Source organism: Parasteatoda tepidariorum, chromosome 4 (assembly GCF_982258835.1).
Source record: "Parasteatoda tepidariorum strain Cologne lab strain chromosome 4, Ptep-v5.0, whole genome shotgun sequence".
NCBI classification, from domain to species: Eukaryota; Metazoa; Arthropoda; class Arachnida; order Araneae; family Theridiidae; genus Parasteatoda; species Parasteatoda tepidariorum.
Genome location: NC_141758.1, coordinates 115,467,350 through 115,492,012, shown reverse-complemented (window position 1 = coordinate 115,492,012; position 24,663 = coordinate 115,467,350). Strand labels below are relative to the sequence as shown.

The 24,663-nt window shown below is 25.7% G+C and overlaps 1 long non-coding RNA gene across 2 annotated transcripts; it reads left to right on the top strand.

Moving 5' to 3' along the window:
- Positions 1 to 2,526: 2,526 nt before the first annotated feature.
- On the top strand, positions 2,527 to 23,974 carry LOC147812590 (uncharacterized). Of its 2 annotated transcripts, none has more exons than XR_015433437.1 (7): positions 2,527 to 2,737; positions 5,322 to 5,462; positions 9,812 to 9,907; positions 11,674 to 11,733; positions 13,651 to 13,735; positions 15,493 to 15,612; positions 23,076 to 23,974. It is a non-coding gene; the product is annotated as an uncharacterized LOC147812590 (long non-coding RNA). The 2 variants fall into 2 exon arrangements; XR_015433436.1 differs by having other exon boundaries at positions 13,651 to 13,723; positions 23,076 to 23,968.
- Positions 23,975 to 24,663: the final 689 nt, after the last annotated feature.

Here is a 24,663-nt window from a genome sequence, read left to right as displayed (position 1 = left end):
TAAATATGAAAATAAAGTTTCACTGCAACAGAGAAACTTTTTGTTCATTAATAAATTTAGTTAAGCAAAGTTTCAATAAATAAAAATGTGCTTGTATGAATTTAAAAAGAAAGGATTTTTAAAGTGTTTAAAATTATGCTTGGAAGATGCATACTTTACTTTTACGATGGTTTATCTGCATCTTTAAATGTGAGAGAAAAAAAATTAAAAGAAAAAAAAATTAAAAAAAAAAAAAAAACTAAAAATTAATGATAATAATAATAAAAATAAAAAATTTTTAAACTTATGACTTTGAAGATTTAAAAATATTTAATTATGCTTTCTTTTTTTCCAACGAAATTAATTAATGAAATTATGTTATAATTAAAAAAAAATATATCACTGCAATTGCAGCCTCTATTAATTTTAATAATAAAATAATTTCCTTTTAAAAAATTCATAGTTAAAAGGGAAAAAGATAATTTTCCACATTTTTTTTTTGATAGAAAAGATTTTACAAATGAAATATTTTTTGTCCATCTGAACCAAACTGATCCCATTTTACTTACAGAGCTAAAGTGTGCCTACAAGACCACTAAAGTGTACGTTCAAATGAAAATAAATAAATACTGAATGAAGACAGGTACAGATAAATTGTAGAAACTTGATGTTGACAACCGACTTGATGTTGGAGAAAACAGATGAAGTTAAATAAATAAAATTAAAAAAAGATATCCGATAAGTCAGACATAAGATGTAATTTCCGTTGTTACTAAAGAAAACACATTTGTATATATGCTAAAAAATTTTCTTTACAATAAATTGAAAAGAAATGAATTAATTTTTTACCATATCCCATAAGCATTTGCTTTTTCCTTCAAAATTTACCTTAAAAAAATTCACTTTTTCCTAAAACTCAAATTCTTCAATTTGCAAGTTTTTAACAGTATTTTAAGAACCAGTTCCAGCTTCTCTTCTCGCAGTTACACCCAAATAACGTTTTGAAAGCAGCATTTGAAAGTTATCTGTTATTTTTCCAAGTATTCAATTAAATCAGAAAAATAGCTCAAGGAAATATTTCTCTAATAATTAATGCAAAAACATTTCCATGATCAAACTTCAATATTATTTGAACTTTATTTGACTCATAAAGTTAAAAAAAAAAAGCGTGAATTTAGTTAATATTAACTGAAACAAAAAATAACTAAAAAAATTGTTCTTGTTACTGAATTTTCGACACATTTTCAAGAGGATTTTTTTCTTCTATTTTTGCATGATATAGGCATTTGAAGATAATCTGTTTTAAGAAAAAATAACCCCAAATTTAAAAAATAAATAAAATAACAAAAAATTTATGTATAAATAAAAGGAAGATATGGAAAAAAAAATCTGATTATTTACTTAATTCCTGCTTTTGAATATTTAACCAGAAAAACGTTCCAAGGGGAAAAAATAAGCAAGCCGATTGTCAGTTTGAATGCCATGAAGTTTCACTGACAAGTAGAGCACGCCTTTGATTTATTAGTGACGTGGGGGAGCAAATGACCTGCTGAGAAGCAAATGACTAAAGAGAACCCCCAACAAAGAAGGTGAGTTCATTTGTGAATTTTCTCTTCTGAAAAACTGAGGATGTTAACGGTGGTAAAATTTCCACTGCTTCGGTCTTTAAAGAGTTAATGTATCGAAAAACACATTAAATAAATAATATAATGTAAAATAAACAAAATAAGAAAAAAATAAAAAAAATTGAAAATTGACCACAGCTGGGGTTTGAATCAACGCCCCCTCGTTCCATGCGTAAATCACTAGCACATGGTCTTAGCCGTTGGACCACGCTTATACAAGGATCGCGCTTCAACATAGCTTCAAGTACCCTCTCCCGGTTTGCTAAACAGAAGACTTAAGAGGCCATTGCGGCCCCTCTAATTGGGATATAAAATTTTGCTTTGGTGGAGGGGTCGGGCTTATAGAGGCCTATATTCGGTCCGAGTTTGAGAATTATAACTTAATATTACAGGGAAGTAGGTTGGCTTGAAATTTGATCCTTTTTCCCGCCATTTTATTTTATTTTATTTTTTATTGCATTATACTTTCTTTCACAAAGAGACTTCCTTGATTTTCTACTGAGAACAACATATTTCACCTGTTAAACTATCATGAAAATAATTTAAAAGGAATTTAAAAAAATAATGTAATATAAATAAACTAATTTTCCAGGATTTTTCCAGTTTTTAAGCAACACTTGAAATTTCCCGAATAAAAAAATCCTCTTTTATATATGGGATTTTTTAATATATCCAAGAACACTTTAAATAATTAATATAATGTTAAATAAACAGAAGAAGAAAAAAATAAAAAAAATTTAAAATTGTCCACAGCTGGGATCCGAACCCACGCCCCCTCGCTCCTTGCGTAAGTCACTAGCACATTTTCACGAATTTTTCTTAAACAGTGAGAATGTCCTTTGAGGTTAAGCAATGGGTGAGCTAGATGCTTTAGGCTTTTCATTTTAATTTAAGATTAAAGAATTTATGTAACAGAAATAGTAGGTCAGAAACGTCGTCATCAAAACAAATAGAATACAAATTTGGCAGAAAATTTAATTTTTTGTTTTTTCAATAAGCTTTGAGAAATGAGATTAAAATTTTCTATTTTTATAAGACTATAAAGAATGGACCTCATTTAAGAAATCTATCGTCACTTGGGAATTCCTTTAAAGAACATTAAGCAGTATGCTTTTGATGAAGCTATATGCTTGGTTAGTTTTATTTCCACCCACTAAATGTCCACCACTATAATTAGTCATGGAACTAATTTAATCTTTGAGTGGTATACCATGCTTATTGTATTTTCTACTTTAAATCGTATTTTGATATCGTAAATAGAATAGTAAGTTTTATTATGAAAAACTGTGAAGTATGAATAGAACTCTTAAATTCAAACCAACTCTTAAATTCGATATTATAATAGGTTTTATAATTTTGTTTGAAACTTTAATAATACAAGTATAGTTATTTAAAAAAAGAAATGTAAAAAAATTACATTTCTGTTATTATATTAAATTGTAATTTATTTCAATTCAAATATGTTTATGTAGTAACAGATTGCTAAACAAGTGTATGGCTATTTTTAGTATCACCCATTTCATTAAATTTGGTTCGGTTTTTTTCTTAAACAGTGTCCAAACAAACTTCAATGTCCTGGAAAAAATAAGCTTTTGCCAATAAATATTCCTAACCATTACCAATCCAAAATTTCTTGACAATCTGGAATAAAAAAATTTGTTTACTATATTTTCCTTTCTTCTCAAGAAAGACCTTCTTTCATCTTGCCCATTGGTTTTTGAGCCCACATTTTTATGCTGAAAGTCTTTTGCTTTGGTAAATTCTTTTACCCTTTATAGTTGAAACCATTAGTTTTGTCACACCTTGTATACTACTAACAGCTATGTAATTGTTTAAATTGTTCTCAGTCAAAAATTCTTTTAAATAAAAGTTTATTCAGCTAACTTTATTTTTGTTGAAAGAGACAAATTTTTGATTTTTTAAAACTAAGTTTTATTTGCTAAGTTGAATAATTGAAGTTTATTATTTTTATGACTAATTTATTGATGTATGCCAATAATACTTACTTTTTTGATAATGCTACTGAAATTAAACATAGTTTTTTTATTTTTTAAAAAATTTCTTTAAAATATGTTTTATAAAATAATTTTTTGATAATCAGATTTACAACATCGAATTACTGTATTTCATAGAATCTACCTCTCTTTTTTAGTAATTTATTAAATAGCACCCTTCTGTGTTTTTCACATTTTTTAATAATTATGAAGCAACAATACTGTGAATTCTGTTTTTTATTTAATTACTTAAACCAGGTTGGAAGATTAGACAAAATAATGATAAATGGATAGTCGAAAACCCTTAGAATGTAGTAATCATTGATAAAGAAAGGACAGTAGAAAAAAGTGAATTTTTATTTCTGTCTGAAAATACCCTTTTAAGGAACATTTTCTTTTCTTTTTTTGGGGGGTGGGGTCACACTTTTTTTTTTTAGATTTAGGTAAAATATACAAAAATCATTTAAAAAAATTATGCCAGAAGAATGAGATAAAAAACACATATATTGCTAGTTTTGATGTAATAAATGTGTGTTCAGTTATATATTTCTATTATTTTATGGGTAATAAACCCTTGATGTACTTATTACTAGAGTGCCTGTATTGAAAAGAGTGATGACAATATCCAAGAGCGCATGCGCTGCCGTCATATTTTTGTCCAAGGGGGTTGCCAGATGATACACCGAAACCAACCTCTAAGTCTAAGGTCTAAGATTCTCCTCCGCCTCTTAAAATTTGTTGTTGTATTCTCGTCAAAACGTATTAAACCATATTAAATTTAAAATCAAGATTAATTTAAATTTTTTGTAAAAAATGTTATCTTATTTTTTTTAATTATCATCAAAATATAATTTAATTAAATATACTCTATTTTAAGTGTAGTACTTTAAAGTGATAATTTTCCTCTTATTGGATACTCTAGTTCTATTTTTGGCTAAATAAAAAAAATTAGCATAAATAAATTTACATAACTAGACAAAGCTAGCTAATTTAGCCCTTTGATAAATATACCCAGAACTTATGCCATTCTGAGGCTGCCTTGGGTTCTTATGTAATTGATAATTTAAAAAAGAAATTATTATAATTATAACATTATTAGGTATTCTGGAATGTTTTTAAAACACAACCTGTTAATCTGGTTTATTTTATCAGAATCTAACATGGAAATAATTTTTGATTCATTAAAAAAAAATTTTTATCTCTGTTTAAGTGAAATATTTTATAAAAACAATTATTTTAAATTTTGACCACCCACATTTTTTATTTCAAGAAAATACATAAATAGAAATAATAAACAAATTAAAGTTCAATAAAATTTTTGTTTGATTAAAGGAATAATTGCTTTTTTCCAAAACATGAACTTTCCAGTTTTTTTTAATTAAGTCTTCAAATAAAAATTTATTTGTTTTGTTCAAAGTTGGGATCTGGATACAAAATATCCCCTTTTGCCTTTTATTCATATAAATTTGGAGTATGCCAAGTACTTGTTCCTTATCAATCCATTAGTAACGTAGTTTGTAATCAGTTTTCGATGAAGTGGGTCATTTGATTTAAACTATGAATTCTTCATTAATGACATCTGCTGATGCTATTATGAATGGATACTTGGAAAATATCATTTGTTCATATCTGTGAAGTTTTATATTTTTTTATTTGCTTAGTTGTTTTGGAACAGCATTCTCCAGTTTCTGCCTTTTTTTCATTGCATCTGTGTATTTTACAGGGTATGCTCCCATAATTGTTTCTACCAATACTCCACACCGGAAATCTTGGAAGCTGTTATGCGTGCATACCGCAGCCCATTCCATAGGATGTTTTCTGCTTAGTATTTATTGTAAAGAGAGCAAAAAAGCAAAAGAAATTGGTAAAAGTTTTACTTCAGTTTATTTTATTTTTTGGGTAAAAACAAAAATACTTTTTTCTGATATAATAATTTCATGTTATTATTATCGTTTGAAATCTGATAAAATAATGTATTTAATTTAAGTTTAGGAATTAAAGTTATGATACTACACAACATTCTAATTAATAATGTTTTTTTTTTCTTTAAAAAATTATCAACACCAATAAATGTATTCCAAAATTATCATTGTTGATAATGTTTATACATTAGTTTTTTCATTTAACAGCTCAGTTTCTTTATATTGTATTCTTTTCTATTGTGGCTCATTAATTGATTATACGTGCTCAAGAAGAAAAAAAAAATTCCATTTAAGTACAATTAACAATATAAACAATTTATATACTTTTAAAGAAACAATCTATTTTTAGAAAAGTTTTAGTTGAACTGTGCGTTCTTTTTTTTTTTTTTTTTGGATACATCTCTAGTTTAAATATAAGAGAGGAAAAAAAAAACTATTTAGCCTATTAGAACTTTGATAATTTTGTAGTTCTTTAGATTTATACTTTGTTAGTATAGTAAAGCTAACATGTTAAGTAAATTTTAGTAAGTACTTTGATTGCAAGATTGTTTTTAAAAATCTAAATTTATTTAAAAGCTGATGCCATGCTTTAGTTTAACCTAAAACATTTATGTTAGCTTTAGAATCATCCTGAAAAATTATTTTTCTTTCTTACACAATCCATTTTTGTGATTTCTTCGATAAAAAATGATGAACATTATTTTAACATTTTATGATCTAGACAAATAACAATAAACTTAATTAAAAGTATGATTTTTTTAAAATCTTAATTTAATTTATTTTTAACATTTTATATTGTAAAAAGAAGCATTTTAAACTTGATGAATTGCAGTAAAATTCTTGCAACTTTCTTGTCAGTTCCACTTCCAGTTAAAATCGTTTACATTTTTTAGGCACTTATATTTCGTTAGTATTTCTTTTTCCTTAATAGAGTAATTTAGAATGTAGAAGTATTATGCTTACTTAGAAAAGTTCAATTTGTATTTAATTTATATTGCTGCTTTTTTTCAAACTTGTGATTATATTGTTAGTTTTTCAAAATTTATGTGATTTATTTAAGAATAAAGCTTGGTTTAGTTTTTAAATGTTTTGCTGTGCATCATTGAGATTAAGTTTGACATCATTTGGATTTCATGTATAATATGTTTTCTTTGCAAAATGTAGCTTAGGGGGAGTGAAAAAAATTTCTGCGTGGAATAAAATTTGGAACTTTTGAAAGTCTTATTTCTAATAGCAGATTTAATGACTAACAATTAATTTTAATTGTTTTGACAATTTGTGGAATGTGTTGATGTAAATGATTTAAATTATGGAATGAAAAGCAAAACTTTTTTTAAAGCATCCACTTTTTAATCATCATTAAACTGATATAACTTGTTGCTTATTATTATTAACATGTTAATTCTGTATTTATTTTATGATTGCTGTTTTATTTCTTCTGACCACCTGATTGCACCACTTTCTCCCTTTTATCTGCTGAATTACATACCAAATTTTAATGCACACACTTTTAAGTTTATACACTATCAATGTTTTCCAGCCAGTTTTTAATTCTTTTTATTGTGAATATAACTATTTATGTCAAGCCATTTTAATAATTATTATATGGTTTGTTAACCATATAAAGCTAAACACGGATGGTGTTAGTGGCAAGGGAAAAAAAGACATCAATTTTGGTTTATATTTTTTATAATTATATTTGATTATAATTTTGCACCCAAGCCTAGAGTATAGGACATCCTACCGATTTTCGAACATTGAATTAATTTTTGTATGATTTTTCTTTATCAGCAATAGTTTTTCAGACTTTTTCAACAATTGAAATGGAGTAAAAAACAAATTAATGTTCTAAATATAATTTTTTAAGAGTTGTAATATTTTAAGTTCAATTCATGATTTATGACCTGATTAAATCTGTAAAACTTGAAAAAATCTTATGAATGGTAATTGTAAAGGTTGAAACGGTCACCCTTTCTGTATTTTATGTAAAATTACTTCCTTTTCCTTGGTGTAGGTATTAAGTAAACAGATGATTAGTTAAATTTTATTAAAAATATATTTTTTATGATTAAAAAAATTTATTGAAGAATTTTGAGATAGATCAGTCTGAAATTACAGAGCAATCAGTTAACCATCCATGTTGTTACAAAAACTGAAGTATTTATTTTCCCCTAAGAAGTTCCTGGCTTAAAATTTTGAAAAAAAGATTGCTTTGTTCCTTTCCTAAATCTATGTAAAAATTTTTTTAATGTTCAGATCTTCAAAAACAAATATGATAAATAAACTATACCAATTTAATAATGCTTTTGTGTGAATAAAAATATTGAAAGTGAAAAGTGTATTAGGATTCTACAATCAAATTCTCTTTTTTTATTGCACTACAAATTTAATAAATGTATTGCTTTAAAGCATTTTAGTTCTTTTGTGGTGGGTTTTGTACATTAAAATTATTAAATTTAATTTTTGTAAATATTTCAGTTATTTTAAATATTTATGCTGTGTGTTTAGATGTATATATGACTATTGTTTTGTGATTAATGTTATTGTAGTAAAATATATATTTATCATTAGCTAATACCGGATATGAGTATTAGAGTTGATCATTTATTGTTGATCTTAATTATGCATAATTTAAATTTTGTAAAGTATTTTTTAAAGTATTTATTTCGTAAAGTTAAAAGTTACAGCTGGAAAAAGTTTTCTTGTATAGTAAATGCTTACATTTATGAGAAATGACTAGTTATTTTCTTAATCTTATAATTTTTACATAATAAAATTAACTTAAATGATATTATATTTGTTTGATATTAAGGCATGGGTCTGCTTAGAGTTTTTCAAAAATGTAGGCATTATATTGGTTTATTAGAATAGTAGCATATAATAAATTGCTGAAGATCCTGCTATGTTTTTTATTTTTATTTATTTTAACCACTTTTGTAATAACTTTTTTTAAAAAATTCTATAATCCATAAATTGAATGCTAACTTAGTCTAAAGTGAATTTTTTTCTCCAGAAATACAAAATTATTCAGAAGCTAATTAAAGTTATTTCATAGATTTTATTTAGCTAAAAACGACTAATGACCTGAAAAATCTGCAATTTTCATATTCCCCCCCCCAACATTTATGGCTTTTAAAGTTACTAAGATATTTGTAAAATAAAATGTTTTAGTTGTATAAGTTAGTAGTAGAAAACAATTCTGGTGTAACTTACAATAAGACAAATTTTTTGCAAAAAGTTTAACTAAGTTTATTTGAAAAGTGGTTCAACTAATTAAACTTCTTTTTGCAACTAAGTTTTATTGTGCTAATTTATTAAATATTGAAAACTGATTTAGAAATAGGTGGTAAAAATAGAAAATCATCTCAAGAAAGATAAATAATTTACATTCATAATGCAGTAGGGAACCGATTATCCGGAACGATCGGGACCATCGCTATTCCGGATAACTGATTTTTCTGGTTTTCTGAATCCCTACAAAAAGCTGTTTTTTTATTGTTAAACCCGACTAAAAATATATATATATATATATGGAAATAATCTTAAAAAGAGGAAAAAACGATGAAGTAATACACTAATGATTATTTCCAAAATGATAGTAAGGTAAACATCTTTTAAAAACGAAGGAAAAATCCTAAAATCTTATGAGGAAAATTTTTTTTTTATTTTTAAAAATGGCGATTTATAGAATTTTGTTCCGGTTTTCTGATTTCCGGAGAACGGGCTCTGTATTGTAGCATAATTTTCTATCTGATTTAAAATTTGCATTATCATTCAATACTTTACATAAAAGTAAAAAAAAAAATTATATTATAAAAGTTAATTTTTCTACTTATGCATTACGTTTGGATGGTTTGTTCAGTGTCTAAATTAATGTCAAAACAAAATTATTTTAGAAAGCTTAAATTGTATGAAGCAGTGAGACATGAATGTATAAATTACATATTAATAAAGATCTAAAAATTTTTTTTATTCAAACTGTATTTTTGTTTTAAACATTTCTCTAATTATCAAATTTTTTTTAATTTATCATTTACTTTATATGAATGATGCTTGATAAAAATTAATACGAAACAATATTTTTTTAAAATTAATTTTTTAATTGAAACTTAGAAGCAAGTTAAAACCATTTTTAAATAAACTTCATAGATTATTATAAAGATTGTATCAGTGTTAAGAACAAGTTTATGTATATTATAAATAATTTGGTATATTAATTTTATTATAATATTGCATGTGCTTTACGGAAATAATATTCTGAAAAAGTAAAAGTTCTTTTCTATTTATCAAGCGGTATTGGATCTGGGACTGTTGAAGAAAAAGATAGTTTTGCGGAAATTAAGGAACAATTAAGAATACTTCTCAAAAACCAAATTACTCGTTTTAGGTAAATATATTGCTCTTTTCTTCATAATTTTGTTTTCTTAACTTTTGGTTATCCTCTTAGAGGTTGTTTCTAATGCACCTCAGCTCAATTTTTTTCGCTCTAGACTTAGTTAATAGCAAACTTTTATCAGTTTACCTGAAGCAAATATTGTTTACATTTGGTGCAGTATGGGCAATTTTTTGAAGCTCTACTCTTAACTCAACTTTTTTTTAAAATTTAAAATATTGTTTACATTTTTTTATTTTGTAGTTTAGTGTGTGCAATTAAATGCTAAAGTTTTAATTTATGCTTGTAATATTCATTTTAATGATGCGTTTAATTTTTTTTTCAATTTGACTTGAAATAAACTATCTTTTTTTCCTTTCATTTTTTAACTTTAGTTTATAAATATTCATCATTTCAGGACATTGCCATTTTATTATTTCATTTTTAGGAGTTTTTTAATATTATTTTGCTTACATTAAGTTATTTAAATAATTAATATTTTATTCAGTAATTTGCTGTTTTTAAGTATTTTTCGCAATTAACATTTAAAGGATTGCTCCTATATTATTTATGCTATTTAAGCAATTGAGGAAGTAAATCTTTTTATTAAAATTATTTTTTATTTACTGTGAACAATATAGTTGCTCCAATCAGTTTAAAAAACTAACCATCAATGTGAAATTAATCCTCTACTGTGTGATAAATATTCTGTTGAATAACTATGTAAAGCTATAGACTTTGAAAAGAAATTTTTTTTCCCTGCATTTAACTCTCCTTAACTATTTTTGAAACTAAGCCTACCTTGTTATATTTCACCAATAACTTCTTTGATATTCTATGATATATGATCTTCTAATAATCTTTGCGAAAAATATTAGTTTTCATATTTTGCTTTGTAGATTTATTTTCTGAAGCTGATAAAATTTTTTTTCTTCTTAATAACATAGTAGAGCATCTTCAAATGTTCTTACAGAATTTCAATTATGTTGTAAATATAGCTATGTAGCATTCATTTGCCCTCCATGGCAGATTCACGGTGACATTGTCGCAGAATGTTGCAGAGTTCTTGCAGCAAGAATTTTCCTTTGGAAAGTAAAAATGTTAGGTTTTCTTTTCTGCAAAAATTTTGGAATTTTTTTTCCCTCTAAAATTATATTTAAAAGATGCTTTTTTCACGCATCGGAGGGAAATGAAATGATCGTAATTTTTCGATTCTTATTTGAGAAGAATGAAAAATAAAGAATATTGAGCGAAAAATTTCTTTTCTTCAGAAATATTTGAAATAATTTTTGCCTTCACAATTATATTAAAACGATGCCTTTTTCACTCATCAGAGGAAAAGAAATGCTCATGATTTTTTTATTCTTATTTGGGAGAAAAATTGGTTTTCTCTTCTTTTACTATTTTCAATTATATTTTTTTTTAGGAGTTGATGACTTACGAAGTGCGAAAAACGAAATAATTGGTGTGTTTAATTCTCACAAAGTTTGAGAATATCGCCCATGATATTAGAATAAAAAATATTACATATTCATTTTAAAAAAAATACATATTATTTTATTATACCGAAATAGGGTTTTTTTTCTTTGTAAATACAATGTTTCTGTTACTTTAAATTTAATTACTAATATGTATATTAATTAATAATAAAAGTATGTTGTAGAAAGATATTAATGCTAGAGAGGTCGCAGGGCATTTTTCTTTTAAATCAAAATGCATTTTGCTATATAACATATGTTTTTCTATCTTTTGGCTAATTAACTTTTTTTTTTCATGTTTAGGCATTGCTTCCCCTTTGGTCGACCAGATGGTGCACTTAAATCTGCACTTGTAGGTTTATGGTAGGTTTTAAAAGTTTGAATTGTGTTATATTTTTTGAAATACTCTTAAATAAATTAACTTTTCTTAATCTTAAATTTTCAGAATGTATTTTAAGGAATTGTTTTTTAAAAAACCTATATATGTAAAGAAAATATGAGAGAAAATGCAGAATTCTATATAACATAGTAAAAATAGTTTTTGAAAGGAGTAAATTGTGTATTGAAAGGAGCAAACAGTGAATTCTTTTTCAGTCTCTTACTTCTCTTTATCATCTGCTATTATACTTTTCTTTACTTAGTAATTATACGTTTCCTTACTCTAGCTAATTAAATATCTTTTAAATTTAAAAACTGCTGTTTTCCCAGCAAAATGCTTCAAAAAGGACAAACTTTTCAAAAATATCATCAAATTTAGGAAATATTTAATGTTAAAATAATCCACATGAAGATTGCAAAATAAATATGTTCCTCATACGATTACCAAATAGCAACCTTGTTCAGGATTGTTCACATCCTTTTCCCCAAAATAGCGAAATAGTATCGTCAGAAAACCACTTGATGAAGGCGGAGCCAAGTGTCTACTCCTGGTTAATGAACTATACCAATGTATAAGTCGACCCTTTGATTTTTGTAAAATTTTAGGAAAAGTTGACTTATGCACCAAGACATACAATAGTAGTGAATAGTTCTTTCCATTGAAATATTTTATTTTTCTAAAGTGAGTTTTGTCTGTTTAAATTTAGAAATATTAGTGTGTGTACTGTATATTTTCATATTAAAAGGTCAAAAATGTATTTATGCATGTATCAGGTCTACTTTATTTCATCAAGATAGGATTGAAATATGATAAAGTTAATGGCTTTTTCACTTTTTTTTCAGTGCTATTGCTTTCAGTGCTTTATTTTATTTTTATGTGTTTTTTGGTGAAAAATACTTAGGTTTGGTAAAATGCTTCACAAGTATTTTTCTTGAAGCAAAAATATGCAACAAAAAAATTTAAAAAATATTGCTGATGTGATCTGACAATCATTTTAATTTTTGAAGCTAGTTAAGCTAGTGATAATTAATTCAAAGAAAAGTTTTTTTTTAGAATTAAATAAACCTTTCTTACTTTAAATGTATTTTTTTATAAATTATATATATAAAAACTAAATTATATATAAAAAAAATCTTTTACAATTAATAACTAAATAACTATTTGCGTTTAAAAATATGGGAATAATACATAAAAATTTTGTCAATCAAATTGATCTATTCATCCAACAGAGGTAATGTCATCTTTCATCTATGCTTTATTCATTTTTTTTTCTTTCTTCAAAAATGTCCTTTTTAATTGTTATAACAAAATTAGGATATAATTGTGAAGAATACAGATGTTTCTATTCTAGTTAAAGCAAAATTAAATTTGCAGAATTAAATCAGTAATTTATCTAAACCAAAATGGAAGGAAAGAATAAAGAAGTGTCACAACATGCTTTAAAACTTGAGAAAGTATTCCTTTTGGCCTATCTCTCTTTCTCAAAATAGAATTGTCATTGCTTGGTGGTTTTTGCATTTGAAACCAAGCAGTTTTGTCATGTCCTGCACTAGGGGATTTGAAGACTGCTTATTTGCTAAAAAACTATGAAATAAATTAAATAAGAAGTATAAAATAAAATGTTTTGAAAAGTATAAGTAAAGAAAGTATAAGAAAGTAAAGTAAAACATTTTACATATTCATTATTATAAATAAAAATTAATATTTATATAATATTATAGTGTTTTTTATCTTTCTTTTAAATGATAATTATTACTTTAAACAACTTACTAATTTTTAAACTGCATCCGGAATGTTAATTTTCAACCTTCAGTCATTACTGATCTGCGTGTATATCTTCTTTATAATTTGTGTTAGTGCAATTATTTCTTTATTCTTTTCGTTTGTTCCTTTTCTTTTAGTGCTGCAATTGACTTTGTGTAGGAACTGAAGTGGACAAACAACAGCAGCAACAACAACCTCCTGAAGAACACGGTAAACTTTAGAGTATGCTAATTGAGCTTTAAATTTGTATTATTCCTGTTATTCCTTTTTGTGTTGCGTTTATGTAACTGCGTGTAATGGTCATTTAAAATATATAATGTGCATAGGCATTTTTTTCTAATAATAGTTTGACACATTTTTTTCTTAGGCAGTTCCAGTTCTAATCTTTTTTTAACATTACAGCTAAAATTAGTCAGTTAGTTGCTTTTTATATTTGCAACAGTTAAACCTGATAAAAGAGTTTTTCATGGTAAAGGAAGAGCTTTTAATTGAGTAGACAGAAGTTATAATATCTTACCCATACTGTGTTTATAAAATTTAATGTTTATATTACGGACTTAAACATTCATGAAGGAAATATGTACTTAAGTGTCTCTTCTAAAAGAAATAAAGTAGAATTTATAGTTTCTTATTTTTCTAAGTAATATATTGTGGAAAACTGTCCAAGTTTTTAGTATCTTTCTAAACCTTTTATAACATCAAATAAACTAAGAATTTCTATAACTTTCCTTTCTACTTATTTCTTCATGCTCTGCTCATACAATACCCCCGCTTATTTGATGAACTATTTTGATGACTTATTCTCTCTACACTTTTCATAACACATGTTTTTCTGAATTGAGTGTAAAGGTCAATGAGAAAAGTGACCATACATTTAAGACCATCTAAAACTTTTCCCCCAGTATCGAGAGAGTTTTGCCACGCTGTATTTCATTTCTAAAAACTTGTCTCTTTTCTTTGATTGATTTTTCATACTTTAAAAAGAAAATTTGCAATTAAGTCCATCCTGGACAGTCCAACACAATCAAATATATGTTTAAGTGATGCTGGTTGGATACAGCATTTTTTACAAGTCTGGTAAGTTTTTGAGCCACGTTCGAATGTTAGACATTTTAGGTGACCAGATGAGAATCTGGCCAAAAGCAGTCTGGGAGCTTCGATTGCTTTTTTATTGATTATTTCAGTTCTTTTAGTTATTGGTCCTTTGGACCAGTGACTAAATCTTAATTTCTACTTCTATGTACATTTATACTTTAATGTTCTAATATTAATATGAATTTGTTGTTCACTTTTTGGATTCAATCAAGAAAATATTTTATATACATATTTTTGTGATTAATCAAGGACATCAATATTTTCACGAAATATCACAGATTTTGTTATTTTGCAAATAATATGCTTTTTAACTTTCTCATTTCTTCAGATAAACATAGATTTCTTGAATACAAGTGAATTTAATTTTTCTTCTCCGTTTTCTTAAATTTTTTTCTTCTTTTCCAGACATCATTTACAATACTGAATCAACACTTATTTTGAGTTTGTTATGTCATTTACCTTTGGTACAGTAAAGCCAATTTAGGTTCCCTTATTAGCAAACTCTACAGTTAATTAAATGTTCTTTTTTTTGCGTTTTTAAAAAGCTTTTGAATGTATTCTTTAAAATTTGAAATATTGCAGTATTTTTTAAAAAAACCATCTAACTGCTGACAACCCCTTTACTTTGGTGCACGGAATGCAGTTTTTCTTATATGTTACTTAATGGAAATAATCTACCAATCAGTTGAAGGATTAGTAGCATAGTAGCTTAGCAGTTTAAGAATTAATTCATATTTAACATCTGGTTTAATATGAAACAGCTTAGTGTCATTTACATATGTATGATTCAGTAGCTTATTCTAGCAAGAAAAAATTAATTATAGTTTTTCATTATATAATTGTTATGAATGTATTTAATGATATATTTTATTATTATATCATAGAATCAGAGATGGGTCACCTGGAAAGAAACTGGAGATACATTTAGCTGAATTATGTGTCGATCTTTTGCAACAGAACAATGAGAACTATGCTGTGGTTAGGGAAATAATATCAAATAGCAAGTATATTTTATTAACTTTTTATTTTTTTCCCTTTTTTAGGTTTTGTAGAATTTTTAATGCATGCCATTTGCATTTTATACTATGATTGAGAATGCATTATTTGACTTATTGTTTAACTTTAAGGATTTTTAGTTTACTTAATTATTTCCTTATTTGATGTTTTTTTTATTTCGATTGTGTATTTCATTCAGTTATTCTTTATTTTGGGAATTATTTATGGTCTCCTTTAAATATGAAAGTTATAATTTTTTTTAAAACTTAGGACAATGACATAATTGTTCTCTCTTCAAGTAAAGATTTTTTTTAAAAACTAAGCTTAATATACATGTACCATGTTTTCTAATTTAATTTATGAATAACTTTGAAATGATAAACATTTTTGTATGAAAATTGTAACAGAGCATACATTGAAAGAGTACAATATATATTTTGTAATATTTTTAATTACACAGTTGAAGCAAAATTCTTTAACTTCGTATTTTTTAAAAAAAAATTTGGTTATGTAACTTTACTCAACTGTGAATACTAAACGACATATTTTAATGAAATAGTTATAATTTTTAAAACAATTTTTTTATAAATCTTAATGAAAAAAAGGTATTTCTGTGTCTTCATAATTATCCAGGTAAATACTTATCTTAATTTAAATATCAATTTGGGTTTTTAATATATTAGTACTTTATAAATAATTGATGCTTCTATATGTTTTGATATTAATTTATCAAATCTTATTGATGTTTTTCTTGATAAATATATCACTTTTATGTATAAATCAGCTATTAACAACCTTTTTTTAATAAATAACTCAGTTTAATTTATTAAACTTCAGGTTTTTGTAAATAATTGCATCTGATTTATATATATTTTGTAATACAGTGTATAATTAAAAGTTATTTTTTTACTTTTCTTTTTCTTTTTAGTACATACATTTTACATGAATTTCATAACTTCTTTTATTATGAATGATTAATAAGTTCAATTTGAAAATGATTTGATATTCATATTACTACTACTAGTATCAAGTACGTTTTCTTTAATCATGTTCTTACTATTAATTGACTTTCTTTTCAGGTGACCATGATTGTAATATTTAATCCTTTATAGTTAACGAAAGATTAGGAATTTACTGTTCAATAAATAAATTTACTAAAAAGTTTATATTAATATTTCATAAGTTGGCCTTAAATCTGTAAATCTATATGCATATTTTAAAGTGTATCAAGGAGAGGTACAATTATCCTCTTATTTGTTTATTTATGTTTCCTGGTTTTTAGTTTCACTACCTCTTACTTCTAACTTCTTAATCTGTTTAAATAAATCAATATTTTTTATGTTTTCACAAATTTATTAGTTTTCTACCTTTTAACTTTTCTGTTTTCAATTCTTTCTATGAAACAGTCTTTAATAACACAGTAAAACAGTTTTAACTTTTAATTTAATTGTACCTTTTATTCCCTTTATAGTGGGAGAAATATGGCTCTTGCAAATTCATTTCTACTCGTAGTCATAGAATTGAATTGTTGGTAGTATTAGGTGCAACATTTTGTGTTGTATTCTACTTTTAATGTTAATTAAGGACTATCTTACGTGTTTGTAGCCGTGAATTTAAAAAAAGCCAGATGTTTAAAATTCTGTTTTTCATGAACTATTAAACCAATTTTGCTGAAATTTTGTATTTTGTAATGTTAAATTACATTCTCTAAGTTGATATAAGAAATTGCATATCTTACAATTCAAATTTTTTTTGGCTAATATTATATAAAATAAGAATTTTTAAAAAAATATTTATTAAAAGTTATTTTTTTCGTGGAATCATCTTTGGATAAACACATTTTATAATTGTGTGCAATGTTTTTTTCAATTTGCTTTGGAATTTCTCAAGATAGGCAAAATACACAAAAAGTAAAGTTTAAATTAAGGGGTCCAAATTTTGGACCACTCTCCTCACCAAACTATGGGGATCGTGTTTTCTAGATTGCAGCTATCCTCTGTATTTTAAGGATCAGAAATAAAAAAGGCATGTTTATTTAGAGAAAGTACATTTCTGTGTCTGATTTCATAACTTAAAATATCGTCTGTACTAATTAGTCATATTTGAGGTCACTTCCTTGAACCATTAAGATTGAGTCCTAGAATGCTAGAAACCAGTTTCAGTGGTTCCCAACTTATTAGTTTCCTTTTTTTCCAGCTACCTAAAAATGACTAGTTGCACTTTTGTATATGAAGTTGCCAAAGTTCAAATATACAGGGTATCTACATATAAATTAAATTGTTTAAATTGATTAAATTGTTTGATTATTATAAACTTTTTCTTCTTATAAGTTTTGGAATTTTAAAACTTTTTTTTGAATACAATCAGTCTAATTTAGAACACATAGTGTATATAATATCTGTCTTACTGTGTTAATAGTACACTGGTTTTGTAATTTTTTCTAAAAGCTTTTCTTAGCATTTCTTTTGTGTACTAGCTTCGATTATACCTAATAATTTTTTATAGGCCATACACACTTTGTAGATTAGCTTTTTCAGTAGTGACAAAATAAATTGATAATGAATTTTATTCTGAACTTGTTGAACTAAAAAAAATGCTTTTATTGGAGAAATATGAATCACACGTTGTTAATCTAGTAGGAATGTGTTGTTAATCTGGTAGAATCTAGTCATATAAATTTTGAGAACCTAGGATCTGTTTCTCCATTTATAAGTTCAATGGTTTGTTTTTTAGTTTAGTTCAAATCAATTTACAATGTATAATTTATAATCAAATTAATATTTTTAATCAAATTAATTTTTTACTTTAAAATATAAGAAGAGTAATAACAATGAAAGAAACTTCACTTAAAGGAAAAAAAGAAGAGTCAAGTAACACATTTGTTACCCCCTAAAAGGTGAAACATCCTAAACTTCTGACATTGCCTGGATTTTGTTGAAATATTAAAAAAAAAATAGTTAAATAAATTGTTGCAGTTTTAAAATATTGTTCTTAAATTTTGTGGTTTTAATATAACTTTTCTTTAGAAGATTCTATTATTTTTGTAGTTTCTCATCTCTTAAACTAATTTAAACTTAAGTTATAATTTTTAATATTAAGTTAAATAAAGACTATACTTAATATATTAAAATAATTTTAGAGTTTAAAACAATGATATAAGCTTTTTAATAGACCTTTTATTGGGAGCAGATTTTTATCGTTTACTTGTATGAAGCACATTTTATAACCTAGAAAGTTTTTAAATTCTGGCCCAACTTTCCAATGCCTGGATTCTAGCGGCCAACATTTAAAAAAAAAAAAAAAAAAAAAAGACTCTGCGAAAATTCTTGGAACCCCTTAAAACTATTTATTTCGCTATTAGGTTGGCTGGAAAATAATTTCGGTGTTTTAGAGTGAAATAAACTCTTTCTATGTAAAAAATAAAATTAGAATGAAATCTTTCATGCTTTTTGATTTTCACCATCTTGTTATATTTAATCTTCTCATGGTCCAGAGCTCATATAACATCTGGTCCTTATCAGCAAAACTTTTTTTTTAAACTAGAAATGTCATTTGTCATAGAATGGTAATTTTATCGGAATTTTATGTGATTTTAGGTAATTTTTATTATTAAATTTTTAAAAATTTTGTAAAAATGGTGATCAAGAAGTGATAAATGATATAAATATTACATGATAATGCGAAATCAGGGCTATATGGGGGATGCAACATTACCTCCCAACCAAGCTGCTATAATTTTGTACATATATTGCTGAAAATGTGTGAGGCCTTGCATTATCGTATTGAACAGGATTTCTTTGCGATTTTAAATCTCTCATACATCTGCCACCTTATATCATCAGAATATCATTTATTTTGAAAAAATTCAATAATAGCAATGACCTTAAACGACACTTCGTTGAGTTTTTTTTTATGATAAGGACCTGAAGTTTTGTGGGCTTTGGGATCATGAAATTATTACAAAGATGGTAAAAGGTGAAGCAGAATCAAAGATATTTGACTAATTAAAGTCTACTACTATTGGACTATTTTTTGTATAGAAAAAAATCATTAAACCTGAAATTTATTATAATTTTTAATTTATCATATTTGTTATCATTTTTAATTTATTGTATTTAATATTATACTTTTTAATTTATTGTATTTAATATTCTGATTTTCAATTTATTGTATTTATTATTTGTTCTAAAAATATATATTGATATTTTCAACTGATTTGAAGAGTGCATGTTTTATTCATTCTTTTAAGTATAATAATTGTAGGAAAAAAATTTTCGAAATTTTTAATTTTTGTCATTTTTTGTCCTGAAAAAAGTAACATAACATTTATTGCATAAATTTTATGTTAGTTAATTTTAATGTTACTATAGTTCTTAAGAAAACAAATTTAAAAATGTTCTATTTTAAAATTATTTACCACTTTTGCAAGTGTTTTCTTATTGTCATTGATAATTACTAAATTTAGCTGTTTTCAGTCGAGAAAAATATTCCATTAAAATTTTTTCTTAATTTTTAAAAGAATGTTTTAATAAGACTTCAGCAAAAGTTGGGAACCGCTGTTGAATTATGTAATGCATTTCTCTCCACTCATACTGTTTTACTCTGCACTTTTTCTTACATCGTTGGAAACATTTTAGCGTCTGTATGAAGACATATATTAAAATTTTTTTTATTGTGTAAGCTTATTGTAGAGTAAACTGAAATATCCATGAAATTTGGAAAAAAAATTAAAACAAATTCATTAACAATTCAATTAAAAAATTTGGCCTTCTTAAAGTGGTGACAGTTTTATGACCATGATTTGTTTACTTGAATTTTAATATCTGTCACATTTTTTTTTTCTTCAAAAAAGTTAAAAAAATATTCTGCAAGTTTCTGAAATAGATATGTGCAATACTGATTTTTTCTTATGAACTTAAAAGTACATTAGGAGTAGCTTTCAGTATTTCTAAATATAAAGTATAAACCTTTATAAATATTATTTTCTTGTTTAAATATAGTATATAAAGTTTTACTGTTTGCTATATTTTGAAGAATTGTTTTTTGTGATGTTTTTCTTTTCTTTTGTAATCTTTTATTACAAATATCTCGTTTTAAAAAAAAATTAATGTTTTTTAAACTGGTTTTAATATTTCTCTGGTTATATTTATGGTTATAATTCATTTTTAAAGTTACAAATCTTAAGTCTTCAAAGAGCAATATGAATAATAATAATTTTACAGGGTTGTCTATATTAGATTTTCTTTTTTTTTTTTTTTTCAAGAAAGTTTTGGATTTTGTAGAAAATATGAAACTTCCGTTTTTTTTATTTGGTATCTTAAAAGATGTTTTTTCTCAATATTATGGAAAATGTTTCCTGACTTATTCTCTCTTAAGTTAGTTTAAACTGTCATCTAGCAGATTTGAAAAGAAAATGTGTGAATGTTTTTGTTCGGTTTTTGTACTGAAACAGCTTCTAAATTGCTAAAAAGTGCTTGCTTTAAATTTTATCTTACCCTGTACCAAATTCAGTGACTTTGAAAATTGTTAATAGTTAAAGTCAAGGTGAATAGTTGTGCAAATAGTATAGAGTCAATAAAAGTTGTGTACATTTAAAAGTGAAACAAATTGAATGTTTACTGAAAAAACTTATTGACCTGTTGTAGAATTTTCAGAAATTTTTTTTGTTTAGAATTTTTTCTTCCTCATATTTGCAGACTTCTTGTGGTATAAAATGTTTCTATCTCTTTTAATTTGTTTATCAATCAAAAAGTTGACAAGAAGCACAAAAAATAGTATTTGTTTCTAGAACAGATTGATATTTTTTCTCTTAAAATCTTATAATATAATCGAAAACATTTTAAAGATTCAGAAAAAAAAAATTGCAGAATGATTATAATCCAGCATTTTCACTATCTGAAACCAAAACATGCCCATACTTTTTTCTTCACAATTCAATTTGGTGACCAGTTAATAATTGACTGTTAAAAATTAAATTCAACTTTCGGAAATTAATGTAACGTTTCAAAATTAAATTGTGCAATGTATAACAGTTTTATATTTGATTAACTTTATTCATTTATATAATCAGCACTTCGCTTATAGAACCTTATAGAAAGCTTAAACTTGCTTTGCTCTTTTATTTAATGTTTCTGATAAGAATTTGAATCAGTTTAATTATTGATGCAATGTTAGGGATCCGATTTTAATTAAGTTGACTCAATGAATACACCTAAAATAAATAGAAAGTGCATTTAAAAAGTGTGGTGAATGGAAGGGTAAATTAAAACATTTTTGATTACGCTCAAGACAAAATCAGTTAGTCACGAAACACTTGCACAAAATGAGACGGTGAGGGCTCTTTTTGCAATGAATTGATGTTACTGTCCTTAAATGAGTCCTCAAAAGCCTTTTTTACATTAAATCAAAAGACGATGCAACTTGTCTTCAGGGAGTCCTCAAAGGCCTTTTCTATGTTAAATGTTATTTGTCTTCAGTGAGTGCGGGATAAAATGAGAAAGCATTATGCATTTGCTGAAACCTCTGCGAATGATCTACTAACACTGTCCCTTATTGTTATTTAATTCCAGAATCTTTCAATGTTTATAAGTGATCAACAGCATATGTCGCATATCTGGAATCGTCACATCTCTTTATGGTCCCCCCTAATATGACTTGTCATCAGTATGGTTTCCTTTCTCTCTCTGAAATGTTTAAAGTTTAAATCAATTGAATATGGATTCTAGGTGTACATGTAATGCATTTCTTAGACATACACTTAGAGTAGTAGATATGTTTCACTGCTCAAACAAAACTTCTTCTTACTCTCCTTTCTATCAGCCATCTCATGTGTTTATGCATAAAATTGCATTTTTTACTCTTGTTATTTAGTGAAAAAACTTTTTTCTGTATAATTTTTGATGGCAGAAATATTCATTAGGTATGATTAGGATAGCTATTAAAATTGCTTACATCAGCAAAAGAAAATAAATGTTAAATAAATTTTACAGACTTTTGCATAGTTGAACACGCAGAGATCTTCTGGTCGTTGTTAGCTGTTGATATGGACACACTTTTAGCTGAACAACCTCCTGATACATGGGATTGTTTTCCAGTGAAGATGGTAATCAATTATATTTTTAACCATGTTTTTATATATACATCACATGTTAAAATTCAATAGTTAACTTGCTTAAAATTGAAAGAATGCCTCTGTTCAACATCAAAATTTGTTATTGGAGAATGTTTAAAATAATAACAAGATTTAATGCAATATTTACACTAATAATCACAAAGAAAAAACTTACTACAAAAATGTTCTTAAAAGTAATATTATTTACAATACATAAGGAAATTATTATAAAGTGGAAAAAATTTAAAAAACGGCTAAAACATGAATTATCCACCCACCCACTGCATGTATCTTCAGCATCCTAATGTTGCTTATTAGTATATTATGTGCCATTTTCACTTAAGCATCACTTCTCTTCAGAAAACTTATGCGGAGGGAGGTTCCATCAACAACTTACATTTGCTCCCCAAGTTGTCCGTTATGTGGATCTAATGGAATCATCTATTGCTCAATCCATTATAAAGGCTGTGAAAAAGAACGATGGGATTTCAAAGGGTATTAATATTTATTTTATTTTACTACCTAATTTAGTGGGAATTTTAAATAATTTAAATATATTTTAATTATATGAAATATATTATCTCATGTAGGTATATACTCCACTTATTTCTTTTCTTGCGTAATCTTTTTAGCTTAATTTGAAAGGTTTCCACTCACTGTACACCCCGTGGCAGAATCGCAGCGACATTGTTGCAGAATGTTAGAGTTTTTCCAGAAAGAATTTTCTTTTGAAAAGTAAAAACATTTTGTTTTCTTTACTTTTGTGCCGAAATTTACATGTAATGGCATGCATTTAGATAATCACTTTTCGGTGCTCTCAATTTATGCTGATCGTATCGTAAATCAAAGTTATATTTCGGCAGTTATTGATTCTCACACGGTTTTTGAATATCCCGATATATTTCAAAAGATATGGAAAATTCGAATCGTGCAATTGAGTATTTACTTTTTAAAGCAATAATTCTATTGAATTTTTGACAGTTTGACTTTTCTGTTGTTTTTAAAACTGCTTTTTTTATGATATTATTTATTACAATAACCTAATCTGGGAGCTAAAACAAATTTGTGGAGTTCAATTCACGTAATTTCGTTGCCGAATTTCTTTCTTTTTTGCAATTACTACTACGGATTTCATGGTTTTTAATTTTTTTATTCTGATGATTATTTACAAAATACGAAGGAAATAATTTGTGCGTTCCCCCCAAAAAAAATAATAGAATATCACTCATAATATTAAAATAAAAAACTATTACATATTCAATTTAAATAATTATATTGTTTTTTTTTTAAAAAAATAAATTTTAATAAATATAATTCTAATTAATAATAATACCACTTTATTTTATTCAAATTATATTTCTTAAAGCATTAAGATAATACATTTTTGTAATCTAATTCATATTGTGTTTCTGACATTAATAATGAATCTATTAAACATAAATTTTTTGTTTGACTCTGTGGTGTATCTACCACTATAAGTATACAAATCCAACTCACTAGTATATGAGACATGTTAACTCGTTCTATGTCGAGGTACCTTTTCATAGATGAAGGTTGACACAGTCAATAACAACTCACTCTCCAGACTAGTAACCTTGACAGTAACGCCCACTTCGATCTGACACTCCGACTTCAATGGGTGGTTCATATTGAATAGTTGACTTGCTATTCGTGACTGTGACATTATCCACCTCCTCATGCTGTTGCGTTAGAAGTATTTAAATTACTTCTAACTTTATATTAAGAACCCAATTATGTTTCTTTTTAAATCAAAATTTGTATTATTACTTTTGTGTTAAATTTGTCTTAATGTTTATTGAATTCATTGTGTCTTGTCTATGTCTTGTCTATTTCTTACATATTTGTCTTTATTCAATTGATTATTTTACCTTTTTCTGATATTTGCAAATAAATTCAATAACTGGTAATAATAATTTTTGTAGCATGC